At 40.0% G+C, this 17106-nt stretch overlaps 1 long non-coding RNA gene across 1 annotated transcript; it reads right to left on the bottom strand.

Annotated features, from left to right (window-relative positions):
- Positions 1-344: 344 nt before the first annotated feature.
- LOC140705475 (uncharacterized) lies at positions 345-12261 on the bottom strand. Its single transcript, XR_012084859.2, has 3 exons — positions 12090-12261; positions 11255-11317; positions 345-8809 (listed from the first exon to the last, which is right to left on the bottom strand). It is a non-coding gene; the product is annotated as an uncharacterized LOC140705475 (long non-coding RNA).
- Between the last annotated feature and the right edge of the window lie 4845 nt (positions 12262-17106).

The following is a 17106-nucleotide window of genomic DNA, read 5'->3' as shown; positions in this document are numbered from 1 at the left end:
AGAACCAGTGATGTAGTATACCAAGGGAGAAATGTTTCTTTCAGTGAATAATCAAATATCATTAGTCCTATAATTTAGCTCTGGTGGAAATAGCTATGGCTGTTGCAGCTGTTTTCAAATGCCAAGGAACAATATTGTCAACCAAGTATCATAGTATTTTGCAGACAAAGTCACTTGAATCTTCTCTGACTTAAATGCTACAGTTGATACAGGTCCTGTGGGTGTAATTTTGTTTCTAATAATAATGGATAACTTTCAGTTTTTACAGCCTGAGGATATGGACAGGATGTTGCAGTGATGAAAGTTGCCTCGTGTGTGCTGGAATCTTGTTATTTATTTAATTATTTTATTATTTTATTTATTCGATTTCTATCCCGCCCTTTTAGACAAAGTCTCCTCCTGGTTGGTTCCATTAAACATTGTAAGCTAAAACTGTTAAAAACAATTCAAAACAATAGTGATTAGTAATGCTAAGTAATGCTCAAGATGGGAAAACAGAAAATTATAATAAAAGTATTATTATAATATTTTCCTGGCTCTTCCTGGCTTATAAAAGCAGCCAAAGAGGGACTGGCTGAGTGAGTAAGAGGCACGATAAGTGCCTCCTTGCAGCAAGGTAGAGTGCCAGCATGCCTAAAGTAATAATATCATTTGTATTCAAGAAGCCCTCCTTGAATCCTACTGTATTGGACAATTGTTAGCCAGTCTCCAATATTCCATTTTTGGGCAAGATACCAGAGGACATGTTGGAGAGCTCTCGTTCATAGAGTCACCATACATCAGAGGCAACCTGATGATGGCACATAGCAAACTGGAGTATGTGGTGGTTTCTCATCTTCAGGAATTCCTGGATGTTGTGGTTTATGTAGAATTAGGTTCCCAAACTTCTTTGCCCCATAGACCACTTGCTGACTTATTTGTTTTCCGTAGACCCCCTGCCCCATGCAAAGCTTTGATACAAGTCTAAACTTGTGCCCCCAATGTTTTTCTCTCTGACATGGACCCCCTGCAAGTTGAAATCGACCCCTGGGGGTCCATATAGACCACTTTGGGCACCTATCAGTTTCAGTCTGGCTTCAGGCCTGGTTATGGGACAGAGACTGCTTTGGTTGCCTTGGTTGATGACTTAGGCTGGGAACTGGACAGAGGAAATGCTTTCCTGTTGGTTCTGCTGGACCTCTCAGCAATCTTTGATATGATTGACCATAATATCCTTCTGGGTTATATCTCTGATATAGGACTTGGAGGAACTGTTTTACATTGACTCTAGTTTTTCCTGAATGCGCAAGCCCAGAAAGTGGAGCTGGGGCATTCCTCTTTGATGCCTTGACTGTTGGCCTGTGATGCCCCTCACCGTTCCATTCTGCCCACCCCAAATGCTATTTAATGTATAGATGAAATTGCTGGGAGAGATTGTCCAGAGCTTTGGAGTTTGGTACCATCACTATGCAGATGACACCCAACTCTATCTCTGCTTTCCATCTAATTCCAAGGAAGCTATCTCCATTCTAAACCAGTACCTGGTGACAGTAATGAGCTAGATGAGGACAAAAAAGCTGAAACTTAATCCAGGCAAGGCAGATATGGTGCTGGTCAGCCAAAAGGCAAATACTGTAATGAAACAGGGATTCAGCTTGTGCTGGATGGGGTTGCACTCCCCCCCAAAATGTAAGTCCACAGCTTGGGTGTGCTCCTGATTAATCCCTGAGCTCAGATGTACTGATTTCAGTGGTGGCCAGGAGTGCATTTGCACAATTAAAACTAATGTACAAGCTGCACCCATTCCTTTAGATATCCAGATTGGTTACAGTGACATATTCATTCATTCATTCATTCATTCATTCATTCATTCATTCAATTCATTCATTCATTCATTCATTCATTCATTCATTCATTCATTCATTCATTCATTCATTTATATTTCACCCATATGGCTTCCAAGGCCACTCTGGGTGGTTTACAAATGCCATCATTATTAACAATAATATTTATTTACTATTTGATTTTATATCCTGCACCATCTGGCAACTTGGTTACTCTGGGCAGCTAACAATATAAAGAGAGAGAGAAAAAAATTAAAAACACAATAAAAATAAGTTTATAAATAACAAATCAGAAATTAAAACAGATGGCAGTAAGGTGGTAGAAAGGGTGATGGAGAGGATAGCAAAAAGAATGGTAAAAAGGAAGGACATGATTCTAGTGCTCCAGCGAGGGTGCCAGACAAATCTTAGTCAGCAGGTTGTTCCATAGGTGGGGGGCAACCACTGTGAAGGCCTGGTTTCTATTTCTTTCCCTCCGGGCCTCCGTCGGGATCAAGACCCTCAACCGCCCTGCCTGTGAGGAATGGGTATTACGGACAGATCTGGCTCGGTGCAGGCATTCTGATAGGTACCTAGGTCCTAAACCATTAAGGGCTTTAAATGTTACCATCATAACCTTGAAGTCAATGCAGAAACGAACCGGTCACCAATGAAGGGCAGCCAGAGTGGGGGAGGTATGCTGGAATTTCTTCATCCCAATTATTAATCTGGCCACTGAATTCTGGACCAGTTGAAGTCTCTGCATCAGCCTCAAAGGTAGCCTCACAAAGAGAGCACTGCAGTAGGCTATTCTTGAGATTATGAGGGCATGAATCAGCGTCATGAGTGCCCCCATGTCTAGATAGGGACGCAGCTGGGCAATCTTCCAAAGATGGAAATGAACTGTTTGGACCACAGGTGACACCTGGGTGTCCATGGTGAGATCCGGGTCCAGGCAGATGCCCAAGCTGTGAACCTCACTCTTCGTGGGGAGAGTAATTCCCCCAAAGGAGAGGGAGTTTCCCAGCCCACTGAGTATGCCTCGCAAGTAGATCTAATATCATGTTAGAGTGTTAGAGTCCTAAAATCTTACCATATTTTTAATGGTGTCAAATGTTTATACATATATTGAGAGAGAGAGAGAGAGAGAGATTTTTTTTACATATCCTTTTCACTCCAGCTGAAGGGAAACTCAAAGAAGGACATGACAATTAATGGATCGTTTGGCCACTAGATCTCTGAATGTCTTTAAAAGACCCTGCATGAGACTTCTTTAATTTTTATCCCCCTTTAAAAATCCTTCAAGGAGGGAAAGACAGAAGAGCTCCGCAATGTCTTTTGATTACTCACACTAGGAACCGTGAAAAAAATAAAAGAGAATTAGAAAAAGAGATAAAGGATGAAGAGATTGCAGAGGTTATCAACAAACTAAAAACTGGTAGAACTCCAGGCTTTGATAGAATTTGATCAGAATATTATAAATCTTTTAAATCAATAATGATCCCCAAGTTGAAAATACTCTATAATGGAATATTGGAAGGAGAGAAAATACCCCAATCTCTGAAATATTCATTAACAACTCTTATCCCAAAACCCAATAAAGATCTGACAGATCCAAGTTTGTACAGGCCTATCTCATTATTAAATCAAGATGCAAAGATATTTACAGCAATTTTAGCAAATAGAATGAATAAGTTCATTGCAAAATATATTAAAGAATATCAGAATGGTATTTTAAAGGGATGACAAATGGCAAATTTAACTAGGAGGGGTTTGAATATTATATATAATATAGAAAAAGATAAGATAAAGGCAGGTATTTAATCATTAGATATTTTTAAGGCATTTGATTGTGTAAAATGGCCAACATTAAAGATTCTTTTAAAGGGTTGGGGTTTTAGAAAGAAATTTATGGGGGTAATAGATCAACTATATTTGGAGAACATTTCTGCAGTAATAGTTAATGACAGGATGACAGAACAGATAGCTCTCGGCCGAGGCACTAGACTAGGTTGCCCTCTTTCCCCAGTTCTGTTTTGTTTAATTATTGAAATGTTAGTAAATGCAATAAGGAATTATGATTTAATTAGTGGTATGGGTGAGAATAACAAAATAAAGATTAACTTATTTGCTGATGATGCCCTTTTCACACTTAAAAAACCCATTAGAAAGTATGGATAGATGGTAACATGGATATCCTGAGGAACAAAAGGTTGATGCAGACAGTTTTCTTTAAGAATGGATAATATTGTATGGAAATGCTTCCCCCCTGCCTACATGTGTGGGGTTTTGTTTTTGTTTTTGATTCTATTTGTATTGTTTTTGGTTTTTTTTGTGTGTGGTTTTTTGTATGTAGGGGGAAAAAAGCCATTCTTCCCTGAAAAAAAAAGTATGGATAGAATTAAAAATCATTTAGAAAAAATAAATAAAGTGGATTATGTGTAAATTGGCAAAAATCTGAAATAATGTTGTTTAATCATAATAAATTAGAACAAGAAAAGTTTGCTGATATATATGATTTTAGGACATGTAAATCTGTTAAATATTTAGGTATAGATTTAGTAAAGGATACTTAGAAAATAAAGGAACATAATTATAATAAAATAAAAAGAGATATCAAAAAGAAATTACAGGAATATTCCAGTTTGAAACTCTCTTGGTTTGGAAGGACTGTACTGATGAAAATGAAGATTTTACCACAGATGATTTTTTTATTTAGGATGTTACCAGTACAATTAACAGAATATGATTTTAAATTTTGGCAAGGACTGATTAATAGATATTGTAATGAAGGGAAGAAAGCCAGAATAAATAAAAGGTATTGGTATAAGACAATTAAAAAGGAGGTATAGGTATACCAAATATTAAAAATTACTATATGGCTAATCAGCTGAGGTTTATTTGGGAAATTATATATAACCCAGAAAGGTTAATGCGGTGGAAAATGGGATCATCGGAACTACAGGTTGATATTGAAAAAATCTGTTCAGCATAATTAAAAAACATAAAATAAGCGAAATCAATAACCCCTTTTTAAAAACTATGTTAAATGTGTGGTATAAGTATTTTTAAAAATCTATGTTCATCTAATTCTCCATTAGGATTAGTAACTGAAATAGAGAATTTCCCTGCCAATATGAAAGTCCATTTAGAATTATTTAAGGGGAAAAAGTGATTAGATTAAAAGATTGGTTGGATAAAATGAAATCAAATTAAACAAATTCTTCAAAATAAGAATATATCGTGGTTGAGTTATATGCAATTAGAAAAATGGACTAATGAATGGGTAAAGAAGTACAATAAAGGTAGAGAATGTACAAAGTATGAACAATTTCTATTATCATATGAAGACATTCAGATGAATAAATCAATGAAGAGTGTGGTAAATAAAATTTATAGACTGCTAGATTTAAAATAAGAAGAGACTGAGAATGAAGGATTGAAGCTAGTGTTGGAACAAGATCTGGGAAAAAGAATAAATGGTGAAGAATGGATGAAGATACGGAAAATGAGGGTTTTATGATTTATGTTGGTGAGAATAAAATAAAAAAATTTTAAAACTACGTTTAAATGGTATCTGGCACCAATAACATTGAATAAAATTAACTCTAATTATCTGAATGTCTGTTGGAAATGTGAAGAGGAAATTGGTACATACTTTCATATGTAGCGGGAATGTGAAAAAGTACAAAGATTTTGGAAACTAGTCTTTAAGGAATTAACTGATATAAGTGAAAGAGATATAGAATTTAATCCTGAGGTAGCTTTGTTATCAATATTCGTAATTGTGGAATATGATATGATGACTACAGAGTTGATTGCCAATATATTAACAGCAGCCAGATTAATAATAGCCAGGAATTGGAAATCAAAACTTGAATTTCAAATGGAAGAATGGTATAATGAAATATGGACCATTGCTATAAATGATAAATTAACTTGTAATTTAAAAGTTAAGAAATGAGAGATTAAAAATATTTTTATGATATATGGGGCAGATTTATTGAATATGTGCTAACAAAAGGAAAAGGGAAAGTTCCAAATCAGGAATCAGTGCAGTTCTGAAGAAGAGGACAATAAAGGAAGAAGAAGAATAAAGATAGAGGAAGAAGATTACTGCAAGAGGTCTCGACTAGGGTGGTGGGGAACACAATTGATTTGTATTTTGGTTTATGTATTTTATGTTGTAGTTTATAAAAACAAAATTTAAAACAAAAAAACAAAACAAACCTGCAGAATCCAGTTGTGTGGCAGACAGAAAAAAATCCACAATAAAGTAAACGAAAACTGTGAACATTCGGATTCTCATAAAAGATGCCTGTTGTTCAAAATGTGTTGACTTTAACAGATAATGGGGAGTAGTATGGTTTTTTGTTTGTTTTGGGGTGGTAGCATCAGTGACGCACCACACTGCTACGGAGTTGCAGGACAAACAGGAAAAAGACACCCCAAGTGCAGCTGTCAAGAAGTTTTACTCTGCACTCAGACCAGGTGCTTATGAATTGGCAGCCTCTTGCCATTCTGGAAGCTCGGCTCTTGCTATAACTGGCAGAAGCAGACATTGTGAGAGATGAGAACAGCAGAAGTTGGAAGCAGGCAGCAGTACTGCCTCTGGCTGAAGTCAAGTTTTCCAAAAATACCATTTCCAGTCTAATAGTGTATTCTCGAGAGACTGGGGCCTCTCTCAAATTGACTGGCATTTTTCTGTTTCCTTTTGACATCACTCTGCTTGATGAAGTGATAATTAGGAGTGCTGGATGTGCTAATAAACATACATTTTCCCTAACTTTCCAATTGCCACCACCCTGCAGGAAACCTCATCATGAAAAAGTGTGGAAAGAAAATGGGAGGTGTGTATAGTTTTGACAACAGTATAAATTTAGCTGAGAGAAGGTGAATGTTTAAATGCATGTGACTGGACAAATGCAAAATCAACTTCACTCCACATTTTCCACAAATTGTTGTATGCTCACACAGACACCTGTGGCTCTTCTTGGGGGCATTTAAAAATTATTTCTGTTTTTACTCAAAACAAAAAGGAGTAGGTTTTTCCCTTAATCCGTTATTCTGCTTCAAATTCAATGTACACTTGCCTGGTGTGCCACCTGTGTACGACACATTATTATTATCATGGCAATGTCAGGTTGCCATAGCAGTCAGTGATGGTGACAGGCAGAGCCTTCAGCAAAAACTGATATCCACCTACGTGTACAGACAGGCATTCACACCCAGAAAGCCAGGCAAGCAAGTATTCACGTACATACTGGATCCAAGAAGGCAGGCAGGTGGAAGGGGGCTGGCTGGGAGTAACCTTAGTCAACGGCAGGGCAGGACCCCATGAGCTCTGACGGACCAGCTGCCCCTGATGGTTGCTAGTTCTTAAAAGGAGGAGGGATTGCTTTAAATAGGTACATTTAACCAAGATTTGGTCTTCCACACTGAAGGGGAAGAGATCATTGGTAACAGACATATTCCTGCAACTCTCTGCTTATCAAATTGGGATGCATTCCTAGTACTCTGAGTTAGGAAAGTAGGAAAAGTTACTTTTTAGATTGCGACTACCAAAAAGTTACTTTTTGGACTGCATGGCAGTTGGGATTCTAGAAGATGCTGTAACTAAAAAAGTTAACTTTTTTAGTTATAGGAGTGGATTAAGCATTTGTGTTGGTAGTAGCAATAGGCCAGCATCCCATTAGCTGATGTATTTATGATGATGCACTAGTGTGAAGCTCCAGGCAGTGACACATCTGTGTTGAGGGCTTAACATTAAGAACTTGCTCAAACATTTATGTAGAGAGGATCTTGCCCAAGGCCATAGTCCTAAATATTGTTACTGGAGAGTAAACTACTGAACACAACAGCCCTGTGGCATGAATTTGCATATAACAAAGTAAATTCAGGACCAAAAATGCTGAATTTTAATCCTTAAAATGCTGCAAGATTATACTTGGCTGGTTGGCTGACTGGGTGGTGGGTGGGTGGGTGGCTGAATAGCTTTTTATAGCACTGTCAATTGACTCCAGTCAATACCTGATTTCTTTTCTATTCCTTCTTATTTTATTCTCACTCTATTTTATTGTAACTGTATCAAATGATTATGTAATATTCTTGTGTTTTATTGTTTTATCCTATACTGGAAGCCGCCTAGAGTGGTCGAGTAGACCAGATAGGCGGGGTATAAATCAAATCAAATCAAATCAAATCAAATCAAATCAAATCAAATCAAATCAATCAATCAATCAATCAATCAATCAATCAATCAATCAATCAATCAATCAATCAATCAATCAAATAAGTCCACATCAGCATTTGCCAATCTGGTCAAGAATAATGGGAGTTCTGATCCAAAGATTTCTTGTCCCTGACTAAGAGTGAGTAGCTCACACCTCCAGAGGATCCCTTGAACATCTTCACAGATCTGCTATTATCTTTTCCATTCATGTCAAAGCCTTCAGAATAAGAAGCAATATACAAAGCACCAGTTAGTTCTCTCCCGAGCAGTAGAACAGTCCACCCAGGAAACAGTGGTCAGCCAGATCATTAAAGAATTACAGCAAGAAGAATGATAAGATTTCATGTGGTCCAGAAAGAACAAAGAAAAGTCTGTGTGGTCCCCAAGATTGCACAAATGCAAGAGAGAGTGACACCTTTTATTCGATCACTAAAAAGTTAAAATTGCAAGCTTTCATGGATAAAACAGAGCAAGCCACATTAGCTTTGGCATCGCTGCTTTGCCACCAACTTAACAGAATTCCAGACATTTAAGCCCCATGAACTGAATTTTTATAACACACAAAACAACCTGTTCTGGTGGTGTTAATGGTCCTTATGTCATGAGAGCTTAAGCACAAGCAGTGCTAATAGTAGCAGTTTATTCTCATCCCAACCACAGTCAGACCACTGCTTCTGCTGCTGCTGCTTGTTTTTCATTTTCTTCTGTTTCGTTCTTGACATTTTTACCTCAGAGAAACCCAAGACTGAACCATTCTTCTCAAAATCATGTTACCCTGGAAAGGGATACAGATACTTTAGTGAGAGTGCTCTTAAATGATCTGCAAATCTCCTCTAAACAAAAACATGTTTATAAGACCAAAATCCCCTAGACAACATGGGCTGTATATTATTGAAAAAATCATGTTATTTTCCACAATAACAGAATCAAAACTGTTGTTATTATCATTTTCTCCACAGTATGGGAACATCTGAGAGGAATACCTTTCATTAGTCTCATTTCTGAATTTGTTGGTAAAACATGTAGGAAAAAGATAACTTCTAAAATGTTCTGTAATTTGTCAGTATATATAAATATTTCTTTTTTAGTCATAAAACTTTACCATTCTGATGTCAAATAGTATACCTGTTTACACTAAGCATTGTATGCATGCTTCTGCCTCCTTTATTTCCATGCAGCTGACTGAAAAAATGATGGATGTTGTGATGAGAGGCCTCCAGTGAATATGGTACTTTGGGCCTCACAATCTCAAAAGGGGCCTGAATGGGAAGAAAAGAGGGGGGAAAGGGTCTGGTAACAGATCTGGGACAAGAGAGTAAGCTCCCATTATCCCTGCTCAGCACAGCTACAGGTGAAGGATAATGGAAGCTGCATTCCAACAGCATCTGGTTGGCTAAATGTTCTCCATCCCTATTTTACAGCAGGGTTCGGAAGTCTGTGGCTCCACCAATATTGCTGGTTCATGCCTCCTATTACAGTATTTAGGACATCGGCAGGGACTGATGGAGACGGTAGTTCAATTATGTCTAGAGAATCACAGGTTCCCCACGTCTGAGCCACAGAATAGTAAAAAGTGGTGTTGTGGTGTTGCAAGGACAAAAATAGCCTTTTTGAGACTTTGTTAACAGTTACAGGGCTAAGTTATAAATGTGGAAAGAACTTTTGTGACATTAAACACATTGACATGGCCTTCTTGTGTTAAAAAATAAAGAAGACGTTATCCTTAGAGGAATTTGGTTTGTGTGCACCACATAATTGGACTGTTTTTACATGAGGAACTAAAAAGCATCTCCAAGTTTCTGTGTCATTATTTGTACTATGCATGAATATTTCTAATGCATGAAAGAAACTAAAAGTACAGGTTCTCAAATGTAAGCCGTACACTAGTGTTATGGACGGATTTAAGGGGAAGCTGATTTAAGCCTTATACAAGGTAACACACTTCACACACCAGGCTGATACTGACCAGTGCGTGGGAAAAATGCAAGCTTCAGCCTGCTGGTTGCTGTCATAACGCATTTGTTTTTCAGGACTCCCTGGTTGGTGTCTGAACGAAACCTGCTGAGCTACAAGCTTTGATCTGCTTTGCAGGATCTTTGTCTTCAGCAGGGGTCTTCCTAATTCTTCTTCCTTAGGTAAAATCTTTCAAGCATTTCAGCTCACAGCTATTAAGTAGATGTTAGAAGTGTTTTTCCACATTGCCTAGAAGCACCAGTGTTTTCCCTGTTGAGCAATTTCAGTGCCATTAAGTATTGTTGTTATTTAAAAATAAGTTCCTGGAGTTTTTTTAAAAAAGAAACACACCTTTGTTTCTTAAAAATATATATATTGAAACCATACCACTCATTCTTTTGTTGTTGTTGTAGAACTTGGTTTCTTTGAGTGAATTCTTAAAAGGTCCTGGAGGAATTTTCCTGGGCTTCCAACCAGTTCTCTTGGAACCTTGGATCTATAAATGCAATTCCAGTCTTAAATGGCTGTTTATACAGTCATGGCCAAAAATATTGGCACACTTGCAATTCTGTCAGAAAATGCAACCCTTATCTCAGAAAATTGTTGCAGTTGCAAATGTTTTGATACTCACATGTTCATTTCTTTGGTTGTGTTGGAACAACACAAAAATACAAAGAAGAAAAATCAAATCTGATACAATCCCACACAGAAATGCAAAAATGCACTGGCCAAAATTATTGGCACCCTTAACCTAATATTTGTCTGGACCCCCTTTGGAAAAAAGAACTGATATCAATCGCTTCCTGTAGCCATGAATGAATTTCTTACACCTCTCTACTGGAATTTTGGACCACTCTTCTTTTGCAAACTGCTCCAGGGCCTTCAGATTTGAAGGATGCCTTCTCCCAAGTGCTGTTTTGAGATCTCTCCACAGGTGTTCTATGAGATTCAGATCTGGAGTCATTGCTCACCATTTCAGAACTCTCCAGCACTTTGTTTGGAACCATTTCTGAGTGCTTTTTGAAGTGTATTTCTGGTTACATGTCCTCTGGTGCAGACACAGCTTTCCGACACTGGCCACTATGTTGTGCCAAGATTTCTTTGGTAATCATCAGATTTCATGATACTATTCACACAGTCAAGGCATTCAGTGCCAGAAGCAGCAAAGCAACCCCAGGATATTGGCAATTATTTAAAAAAAGATTGTATGTAAACTGCTGCTGATGCACAACATCAGTTTGGAGAAAAAACGTTTTCATTGCCTTACCTTAAAGAGCTAAAGGTCAAATCCATGGCAGTGGCTTTCTAGTAGGCAGTTACGCAACTGGTCCTATAAGAGAAGGCAAAATAAAGAAAGGTATAACTGAGGCAGCACATCTGCACTAATCTACCTACAGAAGAGAACAAAACCCCTTTCCTTCCCTCTTCCTCTGCCGTGCACCAAGCAGGGGAAGGGATCAATCTGCCAATATCCTTATCGAGCCCGACTGTTCCAAATGAGGCCCCCACTGCTGGTTCCCTGCTGTTGGTTTAGCTTCACTCAATTTTGTGAGGATAACATGGGCAGGAGAAGGACTGGGCATTTTGGCTTGAATTCACTGGAACAGTGTCTAAATTTAAATAACTTCTAAAAAATTTTACCAAAGCATGCCGGGCATCCATAGCCTTTCTCCCCTTTGGAATAGATGGTTAAGTGATAAAGGGTTTGCTTCAGCACATTTGCCTGGGTAGACGTTTCTCCTCTCTTTTTAGTGCCTGCCATCTAGGAAAGATTCTTCTTTTTATGCAAGTGTTTTTAAACAGCCTTTCTTTTTTTTTTTTAACGCCCTGATATTTTAATTATGTGCTATAACGCATCTCCTTTTAAAACAACAAATTTAAACACGTCCCCCCAAGCTTTTAAGAAATCTTCCTACTCCATTTTTAGATGTTACTGTTCCACAGTGGAGCGGTAGGACAAGGGCCTTTTACTAATAATGTTGTGTTGTGGCAGCCAATTGTTCTCTGCAAGGGTCAGAGTGGAAATAAACCTTTAATAGAAAAGAAAAACCTGAAAGATTTTTAAAAGTAACTCCACTTAGCAAGTTGAATAGAGAACTTGCCTTGTTGAGAAGGTCTGTGTCTCCAGCAGCCACTCTCTTGCTGGACTGTTTCAGCCCGCTGTCCTCTCCTCTGGTCTCCTGCCCTGCCTCTCAAGCCCCTTTTATCTGCAAGCAGAGAGGTGGGCCCCCTGTGATGTCGTAAAGGGCCAGGAGCATGTGGTGAGTTGCCAAGGCAGCAGCAACAGCAACCCCCTCAGGATGGGCTGAGTCCTGGTGATGATGTCAACAATCGCTCTGAGAGTAAATCTCCCCTTTTTTAGCCTTTGGATATTGTTCTAGGCTGGGGTCTGAAAAAATTACTTTTGGGGGCCCAACCCCTGAATCTCCCATCCAGCATGTACCCCAAAAGGAACATTCCCAGGGTTGAGATAGGAAAAAATAATAATAAATTAATAAGGAAAGACACAGTCACAGAAATGTAGCCCTGGACCCACGGTTAACTCTTTTTAGATATTTTTCATGCCCCTGCCATGAAAAAGATATTATAAGGCGTCCATAATATATAAAAATATGTCAGTGATTTTAATGTTGTCGCAGATCAGTGTATGATGGGTTTCAAGATATGTAATATATTCCAGAAGTGGGTTACTGATGCGATCCCTCCCCCCACACACACACACACACATGCAGTGGGTTTCTGTGGCTAGAGATATGAACTCAGGCTTCTTCAGGCCTCATCAAACAGTCTATCCACAGTGATAGTCAATAAATGCAACTGCCTTAAGTAGTTCAAAATTAAGGCAAGGAGCATAGGATATTTAAAACCATGTTAAAATATTTGTGGCTACTGCTTTGTTAATGTTTTATCTAGCATGAGGGGAAATAAATGAAGAAAAAGTGAACTTAAAATATTTGTTTATTCATTTTTTAAATTGCTGTGTTTTTAATGGATCAAAAGGTGGTCTGCATTTTACAGCAACTTTAGAAGTAGTTGTGAAATTTGTCCTCAAATCACATCTTTGCAGTTCTTTTTCTAGTTACAAGATACAGTCAACCCTCAAGTTACGAACCAACCTAGTTACGAACTTTTTGAGTTAAGAACCGCCCTGATGGGAAAATATTCCCTCAACTTGTGAACCCAGCTTCGGGTTACGAACAGAAAAAACGGCAGGGAAAAAGGGCAGGAAATTCAAAACTCAGCTTCCCACCCTTTCCCCCTGCCTTTCTCCATTTGGAGGTTTACCCAGCACCATGGGAGGGCTTGCGGGGCACCTCCGAAGCCAGCAATCGTGGTTGGGGCAGCCCAATGGCGTTTTCAGCTGTGGAGAAGCCGGGCAGCCGGGGAGAAATGGCAGATCGGCTCCCTCCTTTCTTGCCCACTGTGCAGCTTTCTCCCTCAGAAGCAGCGGCCTTTCAGGGCTTTTCATCGGGTGAAAAGCAGGGCTCAGCAGCCTACGTGGGAAATTCAAACGGCGGAGTCTTCCAGGCTCCACCGTGATGCAGAGCCAGATGCTGCTGCGGCTGCTAAGTCCCGTTCGCGCTGGGCCAGAGACTGAGCTCAGCCCGGCACGAAGGGGATTCAGCAGCCACCGAAAAGCCCCGAAATGCCGCCACTTCTGAGGGAGACAGCCGCGTGGTGGGCAAGAAAAGAGGGAGCCGATCCACCATTTCTCTCCGTCCGCCCAGCTTCTCCACTGAGAAGAAAAGAAGAAAAGAAAAGCCCTGCTTTTCACTCGATGAAAAGCCCTGAATGGCTGCCGAGGGAGAAAGCCACGCTGTGGGCAAGAAAGGAGGGAGGTAATCCTGAGCATGGAGGGGGAAAAGAAAACCTGGATCGCCTTTCTCTCCCGCCCCACGGCTTCTCCCAAAGGGCTGCTCCCAAGCAGTTCTAGCCCAGCAGCGGTAGTGGAGGTAAGGTGCTGCTTTTCCCTTTTTAAAATTCTTTTTTTCTTGCAGGGATTGTGCTGGCGGGGCTGTTTTTTGCAGGCGCAAGATCTTTCTGTGTTTGAAAGATTTTTAAAAGTAAGCCCACTTAGCAAGTTGAATAGAGAACCTGCCTTGTTGAGAAGGCCAGTTTCTCCAACAGCCACTCTCTTGCTGGACTGCTGCAGCCCGCTGTCCTCTCCTCTGGTCTCTGCCCTGCCTCTCAAGCCCCTTTTATCTGCAAGCAGAGAGGTAGGCCCCCTGTGATGTCGTAAAGGGCCAGGAGCAGGTGGTGAGTTGCCAAGGGAGCAACAACAGCAGTCCCCTCAGGATGGGCTGAGTCCTGGTGATGATGTCAACAATCCCTCTGAGAGTATATCTCCCCTTTTTTGGCCTTTGGATATTGTTCTCGGCTGGTGTCCCAAAACATAACTTTTAGGGGCCCAACCCCTGAATCTCCCATCCAGCATGTACACGAAAAGGAACATTCCCAGACTTGAGATAGGGAAAAAATTAAAAATAATAAAGATATTATATGGAGTCCATAATATGTAAAAATATGTCAGTGGTTTTAATGTTGTGACAGATCAGTGAATGATGGGTTTCAAGATGTGTGAGATATTAAAGAAGTGGGTTACTGATGCAATCCCTACACACACACACACACACACACACACACACACACACACACACACACACACACACACACACACACACACACACACACACACACACACACACACACACACACACACACACACACACTCCCTGTGGGTTTCTGAACCTCCACCATGTTTGACTATAGGGACTGTGCTTTTTTCTTTGAATCATTTTATTTATTGATTTAACATATATGCCGCCCACACTACCCAAAGGTCTCTGGGCAGCTTACAACAATTTAAATACAATAAAAAGATAAAACAATTAAAATACAATTAAAAATACAGTACTCTAAAATTTGCTGCCAGGACCTATAGTTGATGAGGATGATGATGACGACGACGACGACGACGACGACGACAACAACAACAACAACAACAACAACAACAACAACAACAACAACAACAAATGTTTTATTGCTGTAATACCAGTGAAGTCAGTCCACTTGGCTGGCTATTTTTAACTTTAGACAAGAGTTAAAAATAACCAGCCAAGCTCTGGCTTCAATCCCACTTCAAGCCTAAGGGCTGCATTGGATACCCCTCTTGGAACTTGTGAGATAGCCCTCACAAATTTAAATCGAACTACTTCTAACTGGATAAATGAAGAATAGGGGCCCAATTGTGCCCCATACAAGAGCTGACTAAGGGGTTTGGCCTTAAACCATCTTAGTGCAGCTGGAACATACTGATCTCCTTTTGTATAGAAGAATTTTAGTATAGCAAGGCTAGATTTTTGTGCTGCTTGTACCACATTGTTAACATGTGTATTGTGGTTTCCTTTATATTGAAATACAACACCCAAATATTTGTAAGCCATAATTTGTTCTATCTCATGCTCATCAATCAACCGCTTATAGATCCTGGGCCTCTGAGCGAACACTAAAACTTTGGTCTTTGAGTAATTTATTTGTAGCATTTCCTCTTTAAAGTATTGCACAAGAGTGCATAATGCTGTCCTTAGTCCTATTGGTGCCTGTGAAACTAGGGCTGCATCATCTGCATATAACAGAAGAGCTATATGTCTATTTGCTAGTTTGGGGAGATGGAACTACGGCTGGCTGAGCACCGTTACCATTGAGTTGATATAAAAATTAAATAACAATGGAGCTAGTATACACCCTTGCTTCACACCATTGTAGGTAGGAACTTTATCAGGCAAGTGTCCTTCCTTGTTGCATTTAATTCTCAGGGTTGTTGTTTTTTTCTTTGAATGCCCCATTTTATTTATTTAATTAACTTATATGCCACTCACAATACTCAAAGTTCTCTAGGCGGCTTACAACAATTTAAATAGAATAAAAACATAAAACAATTAAAATACAATTAAAAATACGGTACTCTAAAATTTGCCATCAGGACCACAGTTGATATTATTTCAATTAAAAACCTTCTGGAACAGGAAGGTTTTGACCTGGCACTGAAACATCATCAATGTTGGCATCAGACGAATCTCACTTGGGATGGCGTTCCATAGTCTGGGGGCGACTTTGTCTACAAGCCATCCCTCTTACCTCCTTGAGGGATGGCTCTTTCAGGAGGGACCTCTGGCTAGATCTTAATTGCTGGGTAGGTTTATATGGATGGAGGCAATTCTTCAGGTATCCAGGGCTTTATACATCAAAACAAGCACTTTGAATTGGGCCTGGGCCGCGACTAGTAGCCAATGTAATTTAAACAGAATCAGCCTGATGTCCCACCACTCACAAGCTGTGCAGCTCGATTCTGAACCAGTTGTAGTTGCCGGACCATCTTCAAAAGTAGCCCCATGTACTGTACAGCGCATTGCCATCTATACAGGATGTTACCAGTGCATGCATAACTATCATGAGACTCTGCTTGTCCAGGTAGGGCTGTAGCTGGTATAATTTCCGCAGATGAAGGAAGGCGTCCCTTGCCACCAAGTCCACCTGGACTTCCAGAGTTAGAACAGGGTCCAGGAGCACCCCCAAGCTGCAGACACTATCCCTTAGGGGGAGTGTAACCCCATTCAGGGCAGGGAAATGACCCTCTAGGCTGTCCGGCGAAGCACTCACTAACAGCACTCACTAACAGCACTGTCTGGATTGAGTTTCAATTTATTGACCCACATCCAGTCCATTATCAGGTCCAGACATGAGTTCAGCACAGAAACCACCTCACCTGGATTGGTGGAAAATGAGAGTTAGAGCTGAGTGTCGTCAGCATATTGCTGACTCCTCAGCCCAAACCTTCTGATGACCTCTCCCAGCGGTTCCATGAAGATGTTAAATAGCATGGGGGACAGTATTGAGCCCTGAGGAACTCCATGCCATAAATGCCATGGGGCCGAGAAACTGGACACAGTCAGCCAGGAAGGAGCAGAACCACCATAAAGCAGTGACCCCGACTCCCAACTCAGCCAGCCTATTCAGAAGGACACCATGGTCAATGGTGTTGAAAGCTACTGAGAGGTCCAGGAGTATCAACAGGGTCACACTCCCCTTGTCTCTCTCCTGGCAAAGGTCATCGTACAC

The sequence above is a fragment of the Pogona vitticeps genome, chromosome 3 (assembly GCF_051106095.1).
Source record: "Pogona vitticeps strain Pit_001003342236 chromosome 3, PviZW2.1, whole genome shotgun sequence".
Taxonomy (NCBI): domain Eukaryota; kingdom Metazoa; phylum Chordata; class Lepidosauria; order Squamata; family Agamidae; genus Pogona; species Pogona vitticeps.
Note: the sequence above shows the minus strand (reverse complement) of the source record. Positions and strands in the feature narration are given on the sequence as shown.